The following is an 8,284-nucleotide window of genomic DNA, read 5'->3' on the forward strand; positions in this document are numbered from 1 at the left end:
TTGGAAACATTTGTCTAAACAGAGAATTTATACCACCAAGAAAGAAGCCCCATGTCAACTTTGAACTTTGGATGACAATGACATGGCAAGGTAGGTTCATTGATTGTAATAAGTGTACAACTCTGGTGGAGGGTTTGGATAGAGGGAGAGGCTTTTTCCAGTAAACCTTTTTTTTTTTTTTTTTTAACTAAAGTACCCATTCATTTCCAGGAATAATTAGAATGCAAAGGTGACACTGAACATGGGGATAAGTCCTGTTCCTTGAACTGAAACTCTTGAGTACTAACTAAATAATATCAGGGAGGTCATAGAAGGAAACCTTAATTTGAGTAAAAGTTTGTAGAAAAATTCATAAAATTGCTTCCAGCTCCAGAACATTTTATGTTTAATTACTCATTTATAAAATGACAGATTTTAAAAATTAACGTATATGACAAACTTACTCTGAAATATTTTGGAATGTATGTAGTGATGTTTAAGTAACATAATTTTTGTATATTTATGGATATTATTTATGAATGGAGAGACTCAAAGGAGTATTTTTAACTTTTAAAAATTATTTCTTCTATTCAGAAATAACATAACACAGATTCTGAGACTGTCTGAATTAAATTCTGAGTTTCTGTCTGAAAAAAATTCTTGCAACATTGCAAGCCATATGGGAGCAGGCACTGCATTTTGTTCACTGCTCTCTCCCCATGAGGTGTCCACAAGAATGGTTCACACATGGCAAAAAGTTGATACATATTATATTTGTTTAATGAAAGAACAGTTGCTTTATTAACATGCTTTATCAATGACTCAACAAATACTGGCTGACTTTAATAAAATTCCCCCAAAAATTTTAGATGTCAAGTAACATAAACTTGAGTAAAATAAAGTCTCTATTTGCATAGGGAGAGAAGAAAATAATTACATCAATGTTGATATAATGTTCTCCCCCATGCTTTGTCCATCTCCAGTCTCCCCATCTCAGCCAATAGAAACTCCATTTAGTGAAGCTGTCATCAAAATATCAGAAGTCTGAGAATTACCCTTTACTGCTCCTACTACCATGGACTGTAATTTACCACTGCCCCAACCCAGGGGTTCTACAGCAATTTCAGTTCAATCATTTCCAAAGACAAGTGGAGGAATTCCTAATGGATTCTCACTAGAGTTTAGGATCCTATTGGCGTCTTCTTGGAATTGTCAGTGTCCTGGGCCATTGTGAGAGTAGTGTTGATTCTAGAAAGCTAGATACATCCTGAGCAAAGACTCGTGTCACAAACAGGCATCATTCCCACAAGGCAGTAGCATAGTGGAGTGCTGGAAAGAGAAGTGCCTTGGGATCCAGTGAAAGACGTGCTGGTTCTGGGGTTCAGGGCCTGGGGCAGAGCCTGAAGCTACAGGTCAGGCAGTGGCAGCTTCTGCAGCAGGAGACAAGCAGTGCATCCGCTCTGGTGTTAATTGATGGAAGAAACAGGAACAAATACACCTACCTGCTTGTCAAGGGAGCTCATCTAGTAAGGCCTACCAATTCTAAAGCCCTGGAGAAGTTCAGGCTTTGGTTCTGCAAGAGATGTTTCCACATCTGAGTGGTGGCACCAAGGACTGGCAGCTGCACCACTGTGTGGAGGGCAAGGCCCCATCTGTTCTTCCTTCTGCTAGATGTTTTGTTGTGGTGCATAGAGGGAGGGCCGAGGCCTGTCCATGATTCTACCTGCCATCCCCTATGGCACCCATGTTACCAAGGGGCTGCAGTCTCTTAGCCCTGCAAAATATATTGGGGCTGCCCACAGAGAAGCCCTCTGAGCTATATCAGAATATTTTGACCCTTGAGGACCAGTGAAGTCTCCATCCATAGGATAGGAATGCTAGAGGGATATATTTACCCAGGAAAACAGCAGGAGAATCTGTGGCAGGATATTGGCAGGCTATGGATTGGCTAGAGAATTTTCTCAAACAGGTGCTGGGCCTAATTCCCCAGTTGTAGGAGCCATAGGGAACCTATGGGAGTAACTAAACCAGGATGGCCTCTCCAGGGAAATTTTTTCAAAGTCTGTCTCTGCCATAGTGATGGCTGCACTTGACTGGCCCAAGTCCAGGGTGCTCTGCTGAAATTGTGCTGGTGAAGAGGGGGCTCAAACAGGCATCAGGAGCTGCACATTTGTTCAACCCAATCTTCTATCTCTTTCCCAGTAAAATAGCCTGGAAAAAGGCATCATCACAGAGGAATTTTAGGGCAGTGAAAACAATCAGCATGATAGTATCCTGATGTATACATGTCTTTTAAGCTTGTCAAATCGTAGAATTTGCAACCCAAAAAGCAGGCACTAATGTGAACCTTGGGCTCTGAGTGATAATGATATGTCAACGTAGATTCAGCAGTTGTCACAAACACACCACTCCAGTGGGGGAGGCTATGTATGTGTAGGGGTGCTGGGTACATGGGAAACCTCTGTACGTTTTGCTTAATTTTTCTGTGAATCTAAAACTGTTCTGAAAACAAAATCTATTAAAGCAATTTTAAAAATAAAAATAAGGTGAAAAAGGGGAAAGAAAAAGGACTTGGCTTCACAAGGTTCTGGGACACTTGAACAATACCTCTCAGAAAAGGTCTTTGCAGGTCTTCCTACCCATTGCTTTCAGGTCAAAGTACCCTATTTTAGGACAAATATTCTGCTAACAGATCTAGGACTCATGGGGCCTCTTTTAGCCATCCCGTGCTTCATCTTCCTCTTGGCCTCTGACTCCATCCTCTGCATTTTTCATAGAAATCCTGACTTGCTATTCCTTCCTGGCAAAAGTCATACTCTCTTTTTATTTCACTCTATACCTGGATAGTTCATTAAACTCAGTCCAATTCATTAGATTCATAAGAACTATTAATTTCCATCCTCGAGTAGAGAAAATAATTAGTATTCTATTTTTATAGTGCACCAGGAGAGGTTTGAAAACCAGCTCCATTCTCATGAAAAGAACCCCGATGACATAATTTCTTTCCTCACCCACATATTCAATCCCTAACCAACTTGGTTTTACATATAAATTTGTGCCATACATTGACATACTTATTTTCAGTATTTCTTCCATTGCTTTTATCCATTTCATCATTATCTTTTTCTTGGCAAATTTGCAGCCTCCAAACTGAGCTCTTCAGTTTTTCTTGCTTGGCTGAAGGTAATTGTGGGCACAAAGCCGCTGAAATCATGGTGAAGAGTGGAGGTCAGGAAGCCTTCTCAGAAGAAGCTGATGTTTGATTTGCGTTGAGAAGGATCAGAAGGATTTGGTCAGGCAAAGAATGGATAAAAAAGCATTCAAGAAGAAAAAAATGCAAGCAAACAGTCTCAGGTAACAAGACACAAATAAGCCCAGCTGGGACTGTAGGACTGTGGGTGCTGACCCACTTGGGATTCTTGAAGAAACACTATAGGTAATGCAGAATTGAATCTAAGAATGAAAGAACCATATTTTCAAGCTTGAATTAGTCCAGTTGGCCTATTTTTTCCCTACACTGTAGGGAAATGATAAATAGAAAATTCTAATTTAAATAAGGTTATAGTTATTTAGAAATATGTATCCTCATTTGGATTTGCCTTATATTCCTTTGTTCTCAAATGTACACACATTTCTCATTTCTTTAATGAATCATTGGCCCGTATAAAGGCAAATGCGATTTGCTGTATACTGAAGAACAAGAAACCTTTGAGTTTTCTGTATCTCAGTTTTTGAGAAGGGAGAGATGGATATTCTGTCCACCCAGGCTTTAGCAGATTGTTCTTTGTAATTAGAATCAATTTGGAGCAATAATTTGGTGTCACAGAAATGAAGAGAGAAGGGGGGAGGAAACTTAGTATTTCTTAGAAGAAAATGTCTTCCTAAGTAACATAAAATATCAAAAGCACCACAGTCTCTGATAATTTCTAGGATTCTTGATACATTTAAAATCTAAATGCAAAGTGGTAATCCTAGCACTCTGGGAAAATGATGCAGGTGGATTGCTTGAGCTCATGAATTCCAGAGCAGCCTGAGCAAGAGTGAGACCCTGTCTCTTCTAAAAATAGAAAAACTGAGGCCAGAGGATAGCTTGAGCCCAAAAGTTGGAGTTTGCTATGACCTATGATGCCGCAGCAGTCTACCCAGGGCGACACCTTGATAGACTCTGTCTCAAAAAAAAAAAAAATCTAAATGCAAAGATAGAACTAAGAGATCCTTCCATAGCTGTGGTCCTCAAATGTCAGAGATTTTGCTCCCCAGCCCAGGGAAAATTTGACAGTATCTGGAGATATTCTTGATTATCCAGGCAATGTTTCCTGCAGCCAGTCACTAGAAGGCAGGGTGCCCAGACTGCAAGATACCAGGCAGCTGCTCATCATGGAGACTCAGTCAGCTCACAGCAGTGTCACATTTGAGATGCTATGTTCTAGAGCAGATCCTTCTGTTTATAGAAGATACCCCTAAGGGCCAGCGAGACAGGGGGTGGACCAAAGTATCACAGCTGAAGGAGGTGGCATTCCTTCCCTGCATCACACATGCAACCCGTCATTCACCCACCAGGCCATGTAATATGATAGCTGGATGCAAATGGTAGGAAAGCAGGGTGCTCACAGGAACCCAGGTGGTGTACGAAATTAAGGATCATCTACTAATATCATCATTAATTTGCTTTTATGAGATGTTAAATCTTGTTACTTCTCCTCTGTGGTGGGAAAAAAAAAATGCCCAAAACCAAAATGGTCTAATTTTAGGAAAAAGAAAATTGAAAAGATAGAGATTTTCTTAAATTAAATTTCTCCCAAGAAACCAAAGCACTCTGAGAATATGGAGTTTTCTTCCAGGTTATAAATAAAACTCATACAAGCCTCGGAGAATTTGAATCACCCACTCTTTGGCACCTAAAATTTCACTTGGCCTAACAGCATCTGTAGTGTGTTTAAAACGCTAATCAGAGCTTATCACTTTCTTGCTAAAAACATGCCAGTGGCTTCTCCCTGCAATCCCAGTGAATTGCTGACTTTTTTTACTGGTGCCTGTAGGACCCTTAATGAATACAGCTTTTCTCACCATTTTGATCTTATCTTCTACCTCTGCCTCCATACCTTGAACTTATTTTTTCACTAGTCTAAAAGAAATGCTGTTTTCTCAGAGAGTTTATATAGTGTTTGGCCCCTTATCATTCATTTAGGCCTTGGCAAAAATGTCACCTCTTAGAAAAAAGAACTATCCCCTTTTTATGTTAGGAAATAGATTTTTTTAATTTCAAATTAATATGAGGGTACACATTTTTAGGTTACAATGTTCTCATTTCCAAGTAAAGTTCAAGCTGTAGAAGAACCCTTTGCTCAGGGGGTATACTGAACACCCTTGGATTATACACATTAGGTGAGATCCCACCAATTGCCCCCCCCTTCTCACCCCCCTCATTACTAGACCATTTTTGTGTTTATTGTTCCTATGAGCACATAATTGTTTATATATTGGTTTTATATAATCTTTTTATTGGATTAAAAAAGGACTATCCTATTTAAAGTTAGTCCTATGACTACTTTTCATAGTCACTTATTAATTTCCTTCATAATCTTAAGAACATCTGTACTTTACGCAACTTATGCATTATTTACTTCTTAACTTTTTTCTCCTATTAAAATATAACTTTCAAGAAGGCAGGACTGCTTCTGTCCTATTCAGTGCTATATTCCACAGCATCTAGAGTGGCCTATGGCGGTCAGTGGGACTCAATAGATTTGATAAATATATGAGTAAATGAATTCAATAACAACAATGAGAAAAGAGAGGAGACTTCAATGTGAAATGTCAGGGGAAAAATGGCAATCAGAATAAATTCTTCTTCCATAAATAAAAATGATCAAATGAAAGTTAAGACCAACCTTATCAGGGAAAGATAGCTGTAAGATTCAGTCCTGAAAGTATGTTCTAACTCAAACATCTCTCCAGTACATTAAAATTTCGTATAGTTCTGTAATTTTGGTTCTGTTAACTCTAGGACCTGGGTTTCTCCTCTGTAAACTGAGATCATACAAATACAGAGGGTGCCAAAAAATGTATAAACATTTTAAGAAAGGAAAAGGCTGTATGGTAATTGTAAACTCAATATATCCCTATAATGTTTGTTATCTTGCATATCATATCTTATAGCTTTTATAGCTGCAAAAGTCAAATGTAACTTGAGTATTAACAATTTTAATACAGTTTTTCCTTCCTTAAAATGTGTATATATATTTTTATGTCCCTCTGTATTTACCAAATAGAATGGTTAGGATTAAACTGGATGTCAAATACAAGGGTCTTATCCAAATGCCAGGCACTTAGAGTTTAAAAATTACTCAGTATTACTTGGTGATACGATTCATTGATGGTTTATGTTGTCTACTTTAACTTATTATTAATAATAAAGCAAAACAAAACAAAAGACAAAGAAATATTTGAGAAAGCCAGGGGGATATGTTGTAGCTGTTTTAGAAATAGGGAGAAATGAGGGCCTGGCATGTTGCTCCAAGCAGAGCCCAAGTGTAACATAATGCAGATGGAAGAGTTGATGGTGGCAGCAGGCAGGAAGCAGCCAGGCAAACCCCTGGGGGCTGTGGGAGGGAAGGGGACTTCTGAGAGTCTGACCAAAGGCTTATTGCCAAGGACAGAGTAAATAGTCAGCCTCAGTTGGTGATGGTCATAGATGGAAAAGGAGAAAGGGACACAGAATTCAAGAAACTTCTGAGGGAAAACAATAAGCAGAATTTGGAGTTAGTTCCATTTTTGAGACATAAAAAAAAGTGGAAAAAATGAAGTTAAGCATATTACAAAGGTTTTGAAATATCACAGTATTCTGTTCTTTCTAGTTCTTCCCTGAAATTTTCAATTTATTGGTATACTTATATGCTCAGATCACACGTGCTCTCTCTGTCTCTCCCTGTGTCTTTCTTTTCTTCTCCCTATTCTTTATTTCTTCACTCTCTTTCCTTTCTGCTCTAGGTTTTTTTTTGTTTCTATTCCTTGTCTCTCTGACATTTTGAGTATGTTCTCAGATGGTTTCCATGGGGAGTTATTAAAGTAAGAGCATCCTTCCTGTTCTAGAAACACTTCTAACACGAGCTTCATGGCTCCTTGTGATTAAAATAATTAATCTTCGTTTGCTTCAAAATAGTCATGAGACTGTAAGTGCCTCCCACCAGATTATAAACAACTTGACAGAAAGAGCATGTGTAGTCTGCTTTCCAACTCCAGGGCTGAGTATACTGTTTGGTACATTGCTGGGTTTTGGTAAATGAATATGTGAATATTAAATGAATATTTAGTAATTGTTTATTTTCCAAATAGTATCTATCTAAAGGTCCAATACATTGGGAGGCATGGGGATGGAAACAATATTATTTTCTACGTATGCCATATGTCCCCTTCCTATGACCTAAATCTTCAGTGAAGCTTCTGAGCTGATGAAACACTCAGGTGCTCTTTGGTAGAAGCCAGTGAGGGAACTTAACAGGTACAGAATCCAACTGACCTTTGCATTCCCTGTTTGTGTACGGTAAATAAACAAAGAAATATCGCCCAATCTCCTAAGTAAGAAAAGATGCTAATTAAAAGTAAAATAAGATAATATTTTTTTCCATTCAACAAACATTTAAAAACTATTATTGTTCATTGATTTCTAGGGTTAGAAAGATAAACTCTTATATACTGATTTTGGAAGAAAATATTGTTATCCTTTTGGGAAATGTCTGTAAAAGACTTATTTATAAGATATATAAACTATATCTTGCCCTGGGCAGTGCCTGTGGCTCAAAGGAGTAGGGTGCTGGCCCCATATACCAGAGGTGGCATGTTCAAACCCAGACCCAGCCAAAAAAAAAAATATATATATATATATATGTACACCCTAAATAGGCAATTGGAAAAAAGAAACCCAATAACAATAGCAAAGGGAGTAAGAGAGAACTTTGGGAAGATGTCCATATGTTTATGAACTTGATAGTGGTAATGGTTTCATGGGCATATATTAATTTCAAAGTTATCAATATGTATATATTAAATATACTAGGACGGTCTAATAATAAAGTTGCAAATAAATAAGCAACTGGAAATTAATAGAATAATTTTTTTCTATTTTAAAATGTTGAAAATTGAGTTTACTTAAATATTTAACTTTTTTTTTATTGAATGGTAACTGTGTACATTGATGCACTTTGGGGGTACAGTGTGGTGTTTTCACACACAATCCATGACATTTCCATCAAACTGGTTAACATAGCCTTCATGTAACTTTCTTAGTTATTATGTCAAAACATTC

This window comes from Otolemur garnettii, unplaced genomic scaffold, assembly GCF_000181295.1.
Source record: "Otolemur garnettii isolate 467f Iridium unplaced genomic scaffold, OtoGar3 scaffold00214, whole genome shotgun sequence".
NCBI lineage: Eukaryota > Metazoa > Chordata > Mammalia > Primates > Galagidae > Otolemur > Otolemur garnettii.